Source organism: Alligator sinensis, unplaced genomic scaffold (genome assembly GCF_000455745.1).
Source record: "Alligator sinensis unplaced genomic scaffold, ASM45574v1 scaffold368_1, whole genome shotgun sequence".
In the NCBI taxonomy this organism is placed as follows: Eukaryota; Metazoa; Chordata; order Crocodylia; family Alligatoridae; genus Alligator; species Alligator sinensis.
The window spans coordinates 390,854-406,868 of record NW_005842025.1 but is presented as its reverse complement, the minus strand read 5'-3'; the positions used below and the strand labels follow the sequence as shown (position 1 = coordinate 406,868).

Here is a 16,015-nt window from a genome sequence, read left to right as displayed (position 1 = left end):
TTGGATATGTTTCTCTTTTTCTACCTTTTCTTCCTTCCTCTTTCTTTCACTTTAAGATAAGGAATTGTGTTTTAAAATTTGTATGTGTGCATTTTGTATTTCCCCTTGTATTTTGGTATTTTTATCTATTTGTGTGCCATGGCATTTGTAGCTTATATTTTATACTCCTCACCTTTCAACTAAATGTGTTTAGTAACAATGTTAACAAGGGCAGGAGTCAAACTGCCGCTCCCTGTATCAGGCGGGCCCCTGAAAGAGCGAGTGAATCAGTGATTGAATGCGTAACACAGTAGCAGGCAGCAATTAACATCTAGGAAAACCTCAGATCAACCAACGGAAGAAATCAATAGAAGACAACATAACAACTGGGAAATCTCTAAACATCACTGTTCAAGGGCTAGAAGCCCTGGTCTGAGTTAATCAATGACAGGGACGACTCCAAAACCTGCACGTACATGCGGACGACCCCTGGAGCTGACAGATGCCATCCAGTAGCCACCGAGGGGGAAGTCCTACGAGGGTCAACAACCCCTGGATTGGGCAAACCTGAAAACTGGGGAGTCACCAAAGTCTGCCAAGGACAGATAAAAAGCAGTGAAAAGTGACCCTCGGTGGTGCCCTCTTGATCTCCAACTTGACCAGCCCCGACCTGTCCAGCCAGAAGGACCAGCTGGCGACCCCCTTCTGGAGGATAACACCACGCTGGAAGAAGCCTCGACTGGCCATCGACAGCAGACTGCAGCGCCTGTGGGATAGGCATACCTGACTCTTGTAGCTTGCTACTGTGTGTGTGTGCATGTGTGTGTGTGTGGGGGGGGACCAGCCCCAAGGTTTATGATTTAACTTCATTACAGTGCTTCAGTCTGCCTAATAAACCAGAATTTTTAAGGATCCCGAGTTGGACATTTGTAGCCAACACCAGATCCAGAGGTTCAAGGCACTGTCCAGGTTAGGGAAGATACTCCTCATTCATACTGGGTGGAGACACCTGGTGGTCTTCTCCGTAGGAATCTTCTCCATAGGAATCTGCCAAATTCCACCTGTTTACCACAGTAGGTCTGGACGCACCTCAGTTCCACCAAAGAGAATATTGTGAATTAGTCAGGTCTAAAAAAATAGATTTACCAATGTTTCTGCTTTGTTTAGGTTCCTTTTGTAACTGGGCTTCAAGTTTTCCTTTGAGAAAGGGAGATGCAGAGTGATGCCATCCGCAGGAAGTGGTCATCAGCCATTTAGGGTCAGGAGTTAGTTGTTACAATAAAGGCTTAATGAGGACAAAGAGTCTTTCTACTTCTTCCTAAGATCCAGAATAACACAGGTTTAACTCTAGAGTAATTTACGCTAGAGTAAACCCACCCCACAGCATTTACACATGTACCCACTGTCTATGGCTCCAGCAGGGCACTCAAGGGCCCAAAAAGGAATATTCCCACCTATATACAACGGCTTTCTGCACTGTTTGTTGGATTTTCAGGTTTTTTGCCTTCCACTAAAGAATCAGGAATAGGTCACTGGCCTACTGTGGTGCAGTGATATAGCTAATCCTGTATTTCTGGACACTGAACTGGGAAGGTGTCACAGAGCACAGAGGTGCCCTGCTCCTAGAGAGGGGAAACTGCCAAGGAAAGAGCCCTAGCAGGAAATAAGGAGCCCAGCTGTGGGTTGCCAGGGCAACCAGGAGGTCAGCTGACAGAAAGGGGCAGGGCCTGGCTCCTATATAAAGCACAGACAGGAGGCCAGAGGCAGTTCCCTGCCAGCTATCCAAGAGGAAGGAGCTCTGCCCTGGGAGAGAGGGGAAACCTGATGCAGGGGCTGCATCTGAGTCTTAAAGGGTCACTGGTAGGACCAAATGGTGTTTGGGCCGTTTGGCTTCTGTTTTTGTTATAGCCAAAGGGCTTGTGTTTATGTTGTTGTTTGTTAGCCCGGTGGTTTGGGTGAGGCTATTGGGGGTTGGAGGAGGCCTCATAGGGGACCCACAATAGCATGGGGACCCCAGCGCCCTTAGGGGCGCAGTGTACGGGGTACATAGACCCTGGCCCCAGAGAGAGGGGGCACTGTTGAGGGGCTCCAGAGCAGGCGTGGCGAGCCCCAGAGAGGGGCACTGTTGAAAAGCCCCAGAGTGGGTGTGGCGAGCCCCAGAGAGAGGGCACTGTTGAGAAGCCCAGAGCGGGCGTGGCGAGCCCAGAGGAGGGGACAACACTTGAGAAGGCCCAAAGAGGGGGCCTGATTCTGATAAAGCCAAGACATAACAGCTATTTCATCAGCGAGGTGTGGACTGTGGTGTAGGGGAGGAAACAGAGCCGCAGATAGCGCCCCCTGGCAGCGGGGCAGTATAAGGGCAGCCTCCTGCTAATTAACATCAATCAATTAATTAACAGCAAGGCATGGCAGGAGAGAAGGCGGGCGGTTGCCCCAGAACAGGTGGGTGGGCCCCATTTTAGCCTGGAACAGAGCGGCCACCTGTTACAGAAGGCAAACCTACACACAGAGAAGCACGAATCTAGTCTTATCCATCTACCTCCCAAAGGTACTTTTCTGACTCCCCATATCATAGTGTCCGAGTGCCTCATTACCTTGCATGTACTTATCCTCATGGCATGCCAGTAGTAGGGCAGTGTTGTTTTCCCCATTTTTTCCAAGGCAACTGAGAGAGAGAGAGAACACATCAACATGAGACATTTACTGCGGAGTAGATTAAATTAGCCCTGCAGTAACTGCTGTGCATCTACATGTGCATCCCTATTAGGCTGGAATAAACTAATTCACTCTGCAGCAGAATAGTACTTATAAATATAAGTACTATTGTGCAGGGTTTTTTACTCTGCAGCATTGCACGTGTATCATAGAATCATAGAAGTAGAGTCAGAAGGGACCTTGTAGATCTTCAAGTCCAACCCCCTGCCTGGGCAGGAAGAAAAACTGGGCTCAAATGACCCCAGCCAGGTAGGCATCAAGCCGCTTCTTAAAGACCCCCAGGGTAGGAGTCAGCACCACTTCCCTTGGAAGTTGGTTCCATATCCTAGCCGCCCTAACTGTGAAGTAGTTCTTATGGATGTCTAATCTAAACCTACTCTCCAACAACTTGTGGCCGTTATTCCTTGTTATCCTGGGGGGCGCTAGGGGAAACAAGGTCTCCCCCAACCCCTTCTGGTCCCCCCTAGTGAGTTATAGGCGGTCACCAGGTCCCCCCTCAGCCTTCCCTTGTGAAGGCTGAACAGGTTCAGGTCCTGTAGGCTCTCATTGTAGGGTCTGCCCTGCTGTCCCCGGATCATGCGGGTGGCCCTCCTCTGCACCCTCTCAATGTTGTCCACATCCCTCTTGAAGTGGGGTGCACAGAACTGGACACAGTACGCCAGCTGTGGCCTGACCAGTGTCGCCTAGAGGGGAAGGATCACCTCCTTGGACTTACTTGAGATGCACCTGTGGATGCACGATAAGGTCCGGTTAGCCCTGCCGACCATGGCCTCGCATTGTTGGCCCATGTTCATCTTGGAGTCAATGACGACTCCAAGATCCCTTTCTGCCTCCATGCTCTCAAGAAGGGAGTTTCCCATCTTATAAGTGTGCTGCTGGTTACTACTGCCCAAGTGCAGCACCCTGCACTTGTCAGTATTGAAACGCATCCTGTTTTTGTTAGCCCACCCCTCCAACCTATCCAGGTCTTTCTGCAGTCTTTCCCTCCCTGCTAACGTGCCCACCTTACCCCAAATTTTGGTATCAGCAAATTTGAACAGGTTGCTTTTCACCCCATCGTCCAAATCGCTGATAAAGAAATTGAACAGTGTGGGCCCAAGGACCGAGCCCTGGGGGACTCCGCAAGACGTGCCAAGAAATGCAAAACCTGCCCACACATCTCCACCACCTCCACAATTACTACACCCCACAACAGAGCCATCAGCATCCCTGGATATTACAGCTGCACCTCCAGAAGTGTAATATACCTCATCCAATGCACCAAATGCCCTGATGGAAAATATGTAGGAGAGACCAAACAACAACTGCGCACCACAATGAATGCACACCGGAAATCTATCAAAGACAGAAATACCCACTTACCTGTGGGGGCACATTTCTCACAAGAAAACCACTCTCTCTCCAATCTCTCAGTCCTGATCCTCAAAGGAAACTTACACAACACTTCCCAGAGACGAGCCTATGAACTCCACTTCATCAACCTCCTGGATACTAAAAATCATGGACTAAATATAGACATTGGATTTATGACGCATTATAATCTGCCTGACAACTGACTCCCCAGCCCAGCCTCTGGCTTCTTTACTTTTCATTCCATCCATCCAGGAAGAGCACGCACCAACTGCTGAAACTTCCTTAGCCTGACGAAGGGTTTTTGAACCCAAAAGCTTGCTTAATAACTATTCTCCAACTATTTGGGTTGGTCTAATAAAAGATATCAGATTCACCCAAGGAACCTTATCTGCTAAAAGCGGCATATACTCAATAATAGAAACCAACTATGAAGTTGATTAAATGCAGTCAACACTGAGTGTAACTGTAAGATACATGGCCCATATTGGGATTTTTGGGGTTTTTTTGCAGATCTATGTATCTATAACTGTACCTCTAACAACCTGCCAAGTAACCACTGTGGTTCACTTGGCAGATCAAAACATATTTTGACAGTTACACTATTATAGTCCCAGTAGAGTTTGTACCACACACCCGCGTACCTCTCACCATTCCAGTGGTATCACTCCTTGTTTCATAGTCATCAGGGCTGGAAGGGACCTTGGAAGATCATCGAGTCCAGCCCCCCGCCCAAAGGGCAGGAAGTCAGCTGGGTTCATAGAATCCCAGCAAGATAAGCATCCCAGCCTGAAACGGTCTTGAAGTAGTTTGTGACCATTCGACCTCGTCATCCCTTGGGGCGCTCTGGTGAACAAACGTTCCCCCAGATGCTGGTGGTCACCCCTGATAAACTTGTAGGTGGCCATCAGATCACCCCTGAGCCTGCGCTTTTTCAGGCTAAAGAGCCCCAGGGCTCTCAGCCTGTCATCGTAGGGTCTGCTTCCCTGACCTCTGATCATGCGCGTGGCTCTTCTCTGGACTCTCTCAAGCTTCTCCACATCCTTTTTGAATTGTGGAGCCCAAAACTGGACACAGTACTCCAGTTGCGGCCTCACTAAGGCCGAGTACAGGGGGAGAATGACGTCCCGGGATTTGCTTGAGAAGCATCTATGGATGCAAGCCAGCATTTTGGTCGCTTTACTAGCCGCCACATCACATTGCAGGCACATGTTCATCTTGTGGTGAATGATGACCCCCAAGTCTCTTTCTTCCATAGTGCTAGCCAACATAGCACTGCCGAGCCTATAAGGATGCTGCGGGTTTTTTTTCCCAAGGTGGAGAACCTTGCATTTATCGGCGTTGAACACCATCAGATTCTCGTCTGCCCACTTGCTGAGCCTGTCCAGGTCAGCCTGGATAACCTGCCTGTCTTCTGGTGTGGATGCTTTGCCCCAAAGTTTGGTGTCATCGGCGAACTTGGCCAGTCCACTTCTGACTCCAGTGTCCACATCATTAATGAAGATGTTGAACAGTATGGGTCCAAGGACAGAGCCTTGGGGGACCCCACTGGTCACAGGACACCACGATGAGTGACTTTCATCGATTACTACCCTCTGGGTCCGACCCCGGAGCCAATTTTCCAGCCAGCGGATCGTGGAGGACCCAAGGCGACAATTGGCCAGTTTCTCCAAGAGGTGATCATGGGACACCAGATCGAAGGCTTTTTTGAAGTCAAGATATATGACATCAATCTCTTCTCCCTTGTCCAGGTGTTCTTGTTCTTTCAGAGGGTTTGCCTCTGAAAAAGTCTGTGCCCCTCTCCACTATATGAGGTCTGCCATTTCTTCCCTGTCATCCTCTTCTGTCTTCCTGTAGTACCAGTACCCATTTTAATGCAGTCCTTGACTGAGGGGTCTGAGTGCCTGTTCATGAGCAGGTTCCTGGCTTTCCACAGGGCATACCTGAAGCAGGAGATGAACTGGTCAAAGCAGACTGTCAGGGCCCCTTGTTGTTTGGTGAAGTGCCCGTAGAGAACCACTTCTCTGTTCAGGGTTCTGAAACCTGTCACCACCAGGAGTTCCCTGACTTTCTCCCACACGTCTCTGGTGTAGGAGAAATCCCAGAAGAGGTGGTCAGTCATTCCAGCGTTCCCTCTAAGCTATGCAGTGTGCATGGCCACACAGGCATGCCTGGCAGTGCAGCATGAGTGCATCTGCGTGGCTCTTCATGCTATGCAGCTTAGAGGGAACTCTGCCAGTGGTAGGTCTCGGGCAGTTTGATGGACCTTTCTGCCCTGCGCTGTTTTTCCATGCCTGTACAGGGAGTGCTTGGTGGGCTGCCTACCAATTTAGGTCTCTGTGCTCCTTCTGTAGGTCCTTCTCAAAGATTTTCTCCCACACAGCCTGGCAGCTGTCACCAGGTAGAAAGTCCATGGGCAATTCGATGTCTCTTGCCTTTACCACCTCCCGTATCTTGTGGTGGTTCACCAGGGTAGTGTCATGCAGCTTGTATTTCTCCTGAAAGCTTTTCAGGACCTTATAGAACCAATTGGACAGCATGGACCACAGGCTCCTATTGGTCATCATGTACATCTGCCACTGTTGCAGCAGGTGCCCTGCAAAATATTTGACAAAGCTGGCTGTCTTGGATTCTACCCCATTGCCAGTTTGCAAACCTGGCTCATGTACTTGGCCCAGAGGAAGAGGGAGACATCTGGCATTCCTCTGCCTCCGGACCATTTCACTTTGTACAGCCTGGCCCTTGCCACCTTCTCCCATGTGGAGTTCCAAAAGAAAACACATGTGGCTCTTTGGATTCTACACACAACTTGTTCGGCGGGGGGGAGAAATTAGGGTGGTGTGTAGAAGTATCAGCAGTTGCACTGCCTTCATCAGTGCCATGTCCCTCTCCCCACCCCCTCCACCCCCATTGACAGGCAGTGTGAGTGCCACCATAGCCCCAGTTTCTGTCTGGTCTTGGCCTCCGTCTTTTCCCATGCCCTTTGCCTCATCAGTTCTGAGTCAAACTTCACCCTGAGGATTTTTACCCCCTCACGGGGGACAGAAACTCCCAGGGGTGGCAGGTCCCCAAGCTCACCCAGAACTAGGCAGGTGCTTTTGCTCATATTGAGCTTGGCCCCTGCTGCTGCTGTATGTGGGTGTGTTGTAGCATTCTTTCCACTGACAACTTGACTCTACATATGATGTTCAGGTGCTCCATATTGGGATGGGAACTTTTTTTTTCTTTTTTTTTTTTTTTTTTTACGGAAAATGTTTCATGTTCCAAGTCAAACCCAGCCAAATCCATTCCAAATTCAAGAACCAAAAGCTGCCCTACTACTGGCAAATGTCCTTCACCCTGCCTGGGTCTTCAGATGCTTCCAAATCCTTTGGTAGGCATCCTATATTCAGGCTCAGGCCCAGAAGCTTGGGTTTTGGATGCTCCTGAGTTTGACTTGCCCTCAGTCACATGGATGCAGGAGCAAGCTAGGGAGAAGTCTCCCATTTCCATAAAGTCAGCATGTAGTTAAGATTCTTCCCACTGGAAGCTAGCCAGTGGAAAACTAACTATGAGGCTCTTGTAGGGAGTCATGTCTGCAAGCAGACAAGGGTGCCACCCTCCACTACAGTGTCATTTTAATTGCATTACCTGAGACAGGGTATTTTTTTGTGTTTCAAGCCAAATCAGCCAAAGCAATTCCAAATCTAGAGTCATTCAAGAACCATATGTGGCCCTACTACCGGCAAATATCCTCCATCCCCACCTGGGGCTTCAGATGTTTCCAAATCATTTGGCAGGCATCCTACATGCAGGCCCAAGCCCAGAGGCTTGGATGCCCCTGAGTTTCGCTTGCCCTCAGCCATATGGCTGCAGGAGCAAGCTAGGGAAGAGTCTCCCATTTCCATAAAATGGGCGTAAAACCAAGATCTTCCCACGAGCAATGAACATGGGAGGGTAACTACACATTACCTTCGTGGATACTACCCCATACTAGAAAAGTGGATTATCCCCTGTCCCTGGAAAAACCACCATGGTAATCATGGTATTTCCCTGAACCTACCACAATAGATTAGTGTAACTCTGAATAAGCTATATAGTAATGCCCATTGAACAGTCCCCCTCAGAACTAACTCTTTTGCAAGTCATGGTGGGCCACTATACTGAATACATTTCAACTTCCTCTTCAGTCCCACAGCTGAACTGCACCTTTCTTTCCCATTTCCAATTATTCCTGTTTCTTAACCAGCCTTAAATGTCTGGCAAACATCACCAAATAGAGCCCTAAGCAGTTCATCCAGAATCCTGCTGTCGGCCCCTCTCTCACCCTGTCACATATGATTAGCATGGCCCTGCCCATCCATGAGGTGATGACAAACCAGGTTATCCTATGCTTCATCTTCATATAAAGTGTTGGAGGATCCAGGGCTCATAACAAGAACACTCAGTTCCAATCATGAGTCGGGGGCTATGTAGCACATGGATCCTTTGTGGGAGGTATCTGGAATACACACACATAAGGAGCAGTGCTGAGCTGTGGGGTCACCATGACTTTGAAATGCTGTTGACACTGCTGGGGCCCAGCCCAGTGAACTATATGGCAAATCATGAGTCTTTCATCTTTGGACTAATATCATGTGTGGCTGGCCAGGAAGGGGTGCTTCTGCGCTGAGCTACCCACCTTACTGCATCCAACCACCTATCAAGCTCTGAGTGTCTCCCCTGGGGCACCTATGACTGGTTGACCCTCTTCCTGGAGCACACTCACAAGCTTGGGGGACTGGTGCCAGCCCCCAGGGTCCGATCGTTGCCTGGGCCTTGTGCTCCCCCAGGGTGGACAGGTCCTGTAGACCTTGAGGGCACTCGATGCTCTGTGAGATCTTGGAGTGCTTCCTTTAACCCGATGCCCAGAAAGTAGCCTCCCTTTGTCAGTTGAGCCAAGGGAATGCAAAGGCATACCCATTCCCTCCTAAGCAGGTACCACAAAGCTTGTTATAGTGGATAGCTTTACTGGGTAGAGAGGGTAGGCTTGGGGAGGGGTACAAATCAGAGAAATATCAAAAGAATACCCAGAGCAAACAGAACCGGTCTGATAGCTATTTAAAACGCTTCTAAATTACTAGAAGCTACCTTTCTAGTTAAGTTTCTGGTAATTTACTCCCTTCAGCATCCCAGAAGTGGGTGAGAATTGCAGAGGTTCAATCTGCTATGTGAAAGTCCCAACATGGCCCCCTTTCTTCCTGAAAAGCCTCTCTTTTAAATGGCCCCTTGTGACCTCACCTGTTCACTCCAATCACAGCCAGGTATTGTTTTATGCTGACCAATCAATTTGAAAAGCAGCACACCTTGACCTAGACTCAAGCCCCTGCCCCCAAGTCTTGAGGTCAGAGCTCAAACCTTAGGGAGGTCAATCTCCCTCCCTCATACTTGCGGTCAGTCACATACACAGTAACCCAAGGCAATCAGGTGATAGACACATGAGAGACAAAAGGGAAACAGAACAAAAAATCCCTGAAAGCTGGAGGCTGGAATAGGATTCTTCCACATCATGCATAGCTTATATTCTGTATAAGTGGTGGTCCTGCCTCTGAACAGTCTGTGCCAGTACTTTCTCTTCCATATGATCTCCACCATCACTTCCCAGTCATCTTCAACCATCTTTCTGTAGTATCCCTGTGTCTTACTCAGTCCCATCCTGATGTGTAGTTTTCAACTCAGAGGTTTGTGTGTTTGTTTATGAGCAGGTTCTAGTTTTCTACACAACACTCCTAAAGCATGGGAGTGAACTGGTCAAAGCAAGCTATCGAGGGTTTCTGCTGCTTGTTCAGGTGACCAAACAGCACTGCCTCTTTCGTCAGGGTCTTGACCTCTGTCACCATCAGGAGGAGTACAATTACTCTCCTCCACACCTTCCTGACAGAGGGGCAGCACCAGAGAAGTTGGTCAGTTATTTTTGCTTTCCACTGGCGGGTTTGCCTGGAGCAGTTTGATGGGCTTCTCTGCCCCTCACTGTTTTTCCATGCCCACATGACTGCCCAGTGGGCTACCTGTCGGTTCAAATCCCTGTGATCCTTCTACAGGTCTTTGTGGAAGATTTGCTCCCACACAGTTTGGCAGCTGTCACTAGGTAGTAAATCCACAGGTGACAAAGTGCCTCTTGCCCTTACCACTGCCTGCACCTTACAGTGGTTCATTAGGGTCACTGGGACTGTTCAGAGGTGGGGCCACCACTGCAGAGACTGACAATGAGAGACAATGACAGTCATGGTGATAATGACAAATGGGATGCAGGAGGGGCGGGGGGGAGGGAGGTGGGAAAGAAGGTGCTGAGGCAGTCCTTTCCATGATTATGATGGAGAAAGGTGATGGTAATGGGCATATGGACACATGACACAGTTATTGTAACAGGAATGAAAATGATGCAACTATAAAGGCATGGTTTGGACTGCCAAGTGAACCATATTGGTCATTAGAAAGATTTGTAGAGGGGTGTGTGTGTGTGTATAATTTTTTTTTGCAAAAAAAAAGTTTTTTACTATATACAAGTAGGTGCCAAAGTGCTACTTAATATACGTGTTATTTAATATATATATACACATACAGACACACACACACACACACACACACACTGTAATAGGGGCCTTCTTGGGACCAGTCCGCCACTGGCCTGCCCACCTGTTCCTGGACTAATCGCCAGCCTCACTCTTCTGCCATGCCTTGTTTCATAATTGGTTTTAATTAGGTGGGAGGCTGCCCAGTCTTGCCCTGATGCCAGGGAGTGCTTTCTATGGCTCCTATCCTCCCCTACACTGCAGCTCAAGCCTCGCAGATGACATCCAGGTGACACAATGCTCCTGGCCTACAGCTGGACCAAGCTTAGCCCTCATTGTCAGGCCTCATTCATACATGCAGTCATACCACCCTCCTCTCACTAGGGCCTCTCACACTCCATCCCCTCTCACAGGGTCTCTTTCACGCATCAGCAACTTATACCGCTTTGCTCCCTCTCGGAGTGGCCCCGTTAGGCCATATTCTTTATCTAGTGCGCAGTTTGGGTGGCAGATGTACCATCTTTTGGGACTCTCCCACAACCCTCAGCAGGGTAGTGGCCAGCCAATTACCCAACCTGGGCCAAGCTTGCCCTGGCCCCTCCTGGGGCAACTCTACAGAAAAACACAAACACACACACACGGCTCCCAGCCCTGTTTTCCCTCCTTCACTGGGGCTCCACTTCCACCCCCTCACAGGGGATCCACATCTGCCCCCTCACTGGGGTTATGGGGCTTCCCTCCCTGGTAGAGGCTCAGGTAGCCATAGCCTTGCCAGGCCCCGACTTCTACCAACAGTGATGTGGGGGCTAGAGGTTATTCAGGCACCCCGGCTCACCTTCCACCAGGGTGGTAACTGGCCTGGTATTTTCTGGTGGCTCCTGCACCAATGGGAGGCCCACCAAACCACCCACTCCCAGCAGGGTGCAGTTTTAGATCATGCCCAGGACCAAGAGCCTCTGGCTTCTACCTGCAGATGTTCCATTCAGCAGTTCAGCCAGGCGATGTTTCTGCCTGCTCTGCCAGCAGCAATCTGCTCTGTTTATATAGGCAGCCAGTGTTCTAAAATGGCTGCTGCAATGCCAGTGTTCTAAAATGGCTCCTGCAATCAAGAACCTGCTGGGTGCCTGACTCAGCCCTTAAAGTGACAGGCACTGCAAGTGCACTGCCACCCCCCCCCCAACTGCCTGTCAAGAATGATGGGGAGGGGGCTGGGATGGAATGATGCCACCTAACACCCCATGCTGCCACTGTTCTGCCTCTTGCGGGGAGTGGGGTGGGGGAGCCAAGGCTAGCCTCTGTTCAGTCCTTGGCATGGCTTGGAAATCATGATGGCACCCCCCCCCACACACACACTTGAAGCACTCTGATTGACTGTTTCCGTCAGCCAATCGCAGCGCGAATAAAGCATTACGGACAGACAGACAGACAAACGTAGGCTTTTATATTACACACACAAAGTGTTATATACATAAACACTCACAGATGCACACAAAGTGTTACTTGTACATACACACGCGCACACACGTGTTCCTTATGTCTATACATATATACACACACAAAGTGTTACTATATATACACACACACACACACACAGTGTTACATATATTGTGAGAAGGGAGGCAGGAGCTTCCCCCCCCACCCCCCCCAGCATGTCCCAGACCCTGATAAGTGCTCCCAACACTTACTACAGGAGCAGAGATGGGTGGCAGCAGGGAAGAGACCCAAACACAGATGCTGACACAGGTGCAGGCTCTGCAGTTTCGCAGCTGCCTGAGCCTGTGTACTGGCGAGAGCTGGGGGTGTGGCTCCCGTGCAGAGCAGGCTGCTCAAAAGGCAGCTGGGGAACCAGCTGGAAGTGAGCCAGGGAGAGAGAAACCAAACACCAGCTGGGAGATACTGGCTCCGGAGCTGGGAGGCTCCAGTTCTAGCCCCAGCTCCCTGCGGAAGGAGCCAGCCATTGACCAGGAGACCCCAGTCGGTGAGGCTGGAGGTAGGCTTGGGGGTTGGCAAGGGCAAAGGAGCCCCATAGAAGGGCAGCAACCAGGAGGGATGCCGCTGCGGAGAGGCATGACTCTGACTGGGAGCACAGGTACTGTGGTTGAGGACAGACCCCCAAGCCCACAACCATCCTGAGACAGCCTCGGAGAAGGCAAAGCACAGAGGACTGCGAGCCTCCTGAAGGAGGAGAAGGGTGACGCTGGTGAGAAGGACCAGGAAAACAGGACCTCAGGTCAGCCGGGCTCTAGGGCAGGGACACCAGAAGAACTGGTAGGAACGGGGCATAAGGTCACCCCCAGGACCCCTGCATGTGAGAGGGGAGGGGATGACTAAGAGCCCTCAAGGGAGAGAAAGGGGGCTCCAAGAGAGAGACAGAGAGGAAGACAATCTCGGGAACTCCACCAGCAGACGCTGGTGTTTTCAGTTAAGTTACAGTTGACCCCAGCTGGGACGCATTTATTTTCCAGAAGAGGGGAAACCAGCCTGAAGACAAGGGGTGGACCCCCGAAGGTTAATGGCCAGGAAGACCCAGCCCTTTCAAGGTGGGCAGTGTGGGGAAGACCTGCAGGGAGCAGCATCTACCCAGGCCAAGAATGTGGTAAGGGTGGGGTAAAGGGGAGGTTTGGAGCCCTACGAAGACACCCCCAGGGTCAAGACCCCTCTGGGCCCCCGACAGGGAATTGTCTCCCCAACAATAACACTGAAGACGTGGCAGACAAGAAAAGGGGCAGTGCCCAGACCACTTAGGTGGCACTGGAATAGGGTTTCACCCTGACGTCGCTGGGGGGCAAGGCACTGACGAACAGGTCCCCAAACCTTACAACACCTACCAGGGACATTATATATGTGTATACACACACACACACACACACACACACACACACACACACACACACTTAAAGTGTTACATTGTGTATATACACACAGACTGACACACACGTGAAATGTTACATATATATGCACACACACAAAATGTTACTTATACACAAACACACACAAAGTGTTACATATACATGTATATATAAAAGACAGTGTTAAGTATACACACACAGACACACAGTGTTACATATACACACACACACACACACACACACTGTGTGTATATATATATATATATATATATATATATATGTAACAGTGTGTTTTTTAAATATATATGTGTGTATGTATATGTATATGTAATAGGGAACCCTAACCCTGTTACCAGGAGGCAGGTCAGCCCCTTTAAGACCAGAACTTTCTGGGCACAGCGTGCTGGTAAGGTGGGGGTTAAAAGCTGAGCATGGCCAGCTAGTCAGGTGACTGGAAGCAGGCAGGCCAGAACTATAAAAACCCTGGGCTGGGCGGCAGTAGGGGCCAGCAGCCAAAGGAGAAGGAGTGCGTATAAGAGCTCCACGGAGAGGCTTGGAGAGCAGTCCAGTGGGTGCAGGAGAATATGTATATGTATATGTAATAGGGAACCCTAACCCTGTTACCAGGAGGCAGGTCAGCCCCTTTAAGACCAGAACTTTCTGGGCACAGCGTGCTGGTAAGGTGGGGGTTAAAAGCTGAGCATGGCCAGCTAGTCAGGTGACTGGAAGCAGGCAGGCCAGAACTATAAAAACCCTGGGCTGGGCGGCAGTAGGGGCCAGCAGCCAAAGGAGAAGGAGTGCGTATAAGAGCTCCACGGAGAGGCTTGGAGAGCAGTCCAGTGGGTGCAGGAGAGGAACTACTGAGGACTCCCGGAGAAGTGGCAGCAACCCCAGAAGGACTGTAGCAGATGGTGGGGAGCAGAATTACAAACCCCTGAGAAAATGTAAGCTGGCATGCTTCCTTCTTTAATTCTATTTTTGGTGGCAGTTATAGCCCATGGACAGACTGTGTATAATTTTTGATTGATTAATCACTGGTGGTTTGGGTAAGGCTATTGGGGAAGGAGGAGGCCTACATTGGGGCCCCACTACAGCGTGGGGACCCCAGCGCCAGAGAGGGCACAGTCCTAAAAAAGCCAGGGTGGCCTGGTGCACCTGGGGTGTGGCAGTGTGTTTTTTTTGGACTGGGATAGTGGAGGTTCGAGGCCATTGCCCGGCTTTGAACTTATGGCCCCCTGGCTGCGGGGCTGGTGGGCGGGCCTCTAGGCCAGGGAGGCTAGGCTCCAGATGGGAGCAAAAAAAAGAGGGCCACGAGCCTCAAGACCAAAGAGCTAGAGCCCAATGTTCCCTCTAAGGAGTAGTGGTCCGTGAGCGCGCTGCTTCGGTCCGTGAGTGCCCCGCTTCGGTCCTGCCTCCCCCTTTTGGTGCGGCATGGGACACTTACAAAAGGTAAGCTCCTCACTCTTCACCCGGGGCAGGCAGTGGGGCGTAAGGGGCTGGAGCCTGGGGAGCTGGAGACTGCCTGCCCTGAGTGAGGCTCCGCTGGGGGCTGGAGGCTGGCGTGGGCTCCGGGAAACGACTCCGCTCCTCTGTATTGCCTCAGGGAGTGAGGAGGCATGTAGCATCAGGGCTGGGGAGTGGAGCACTTCTTGGAGCCTGCAGAGCAGTTCCCTGGGGCCAGCAGAGCCCGTGCCAGCCCCCACCCCAGCCTCCATCCCTGCTTTGCCTCACCTCAGGGAGGAGCTGCTGTCTGCCCCAAGTGAGGCTCCTCCGGCTCTGGGGAACTGCTCCACAGGCTCCGCCGGCTCCGGGAAGTGCTTACACTTCCTGGCCCTGATTCCACATGCGTCCTCGCTCCCCTAGGTGATGCGGGTGAGCGGAGCAGTTCCCCAGAGCTGGCAGAGCCCACACCAGCCCCCGCCTCCGCCTAGGGGAAGAGCTTACCTTTACTAAGTGTCCCACACTGCAGCCCAGCTCCATTCCCAGCGGGTGCACGGTCTGAAAAAGTTTGTGCGCGGCCAAACTTTTACTCATGTGCGGCCGCGCACGTGCACACCTTAGAGGGAACTCTGCTAGAGCCTTGGAGTCAAACCCTATCTGGTGGGTTTAGATGGGGAGGCCTAGCTAGAGACAGGGGTGAAGGCCCATGGTGGCGGAGAATCCCAACATACAAAATACAGTAGGCAGTCTCCCACTTATAAGAACATCGGTATAATATTTCCATCAAGACGTGGCAGATGAGTAGAAAGGGGGACACGAGAAACCTTGAGGGGACTTCAAGGGTGCCCCACATAGGTCGTGGATAACGCTAAAGATGACACTGGGTGGGGCGACCTGTTACTATATATGTGCGTGTGTACATATATATATATGTGTGTGTGTGTGTGTGTGTGTGTGTGTGCGTGTGTGTGTGCATATATATATATGTGTGTACATATATATGTGTGTGTGCGTGTGTGTGTACATATATATGTGTGTGTGCGTGTACATATATATGTGTGTACATATGTGTGTGTGTACATATATGTGTGTGTATATGTGTGTGTGTGTATATATGTGTGTGTGTATATATGTGTGTGTGTGTGTATATAT

The 16,015-nt window shown here is 50.6% G+C and overlaps 1 long non-coding RNA gene across 1 annotated transcript; it reads right to left on the bottom strand.

Annotated features, from left to right (window-relative positions):
* Positions 1-1,131: 1,131 nt before the first annotated feature.
* LOC102377410 lies at positions 1,132-11,643 on the bottom strand. The gene is made up of 3 exons (XR_323666.3): positions 11,542-11,643; positions 2,574-2,644; positions 1,132-1,297 (listed from the first exon to the last, which is right to left on the bottom strand). It is a non-coding gene; the product is annotated as an uncharacterized LOC102377410 (long non-coding RNA).
* Between the last annotated feature and the right edge of the window lie 4,372 nt (positions 11,644-16,015).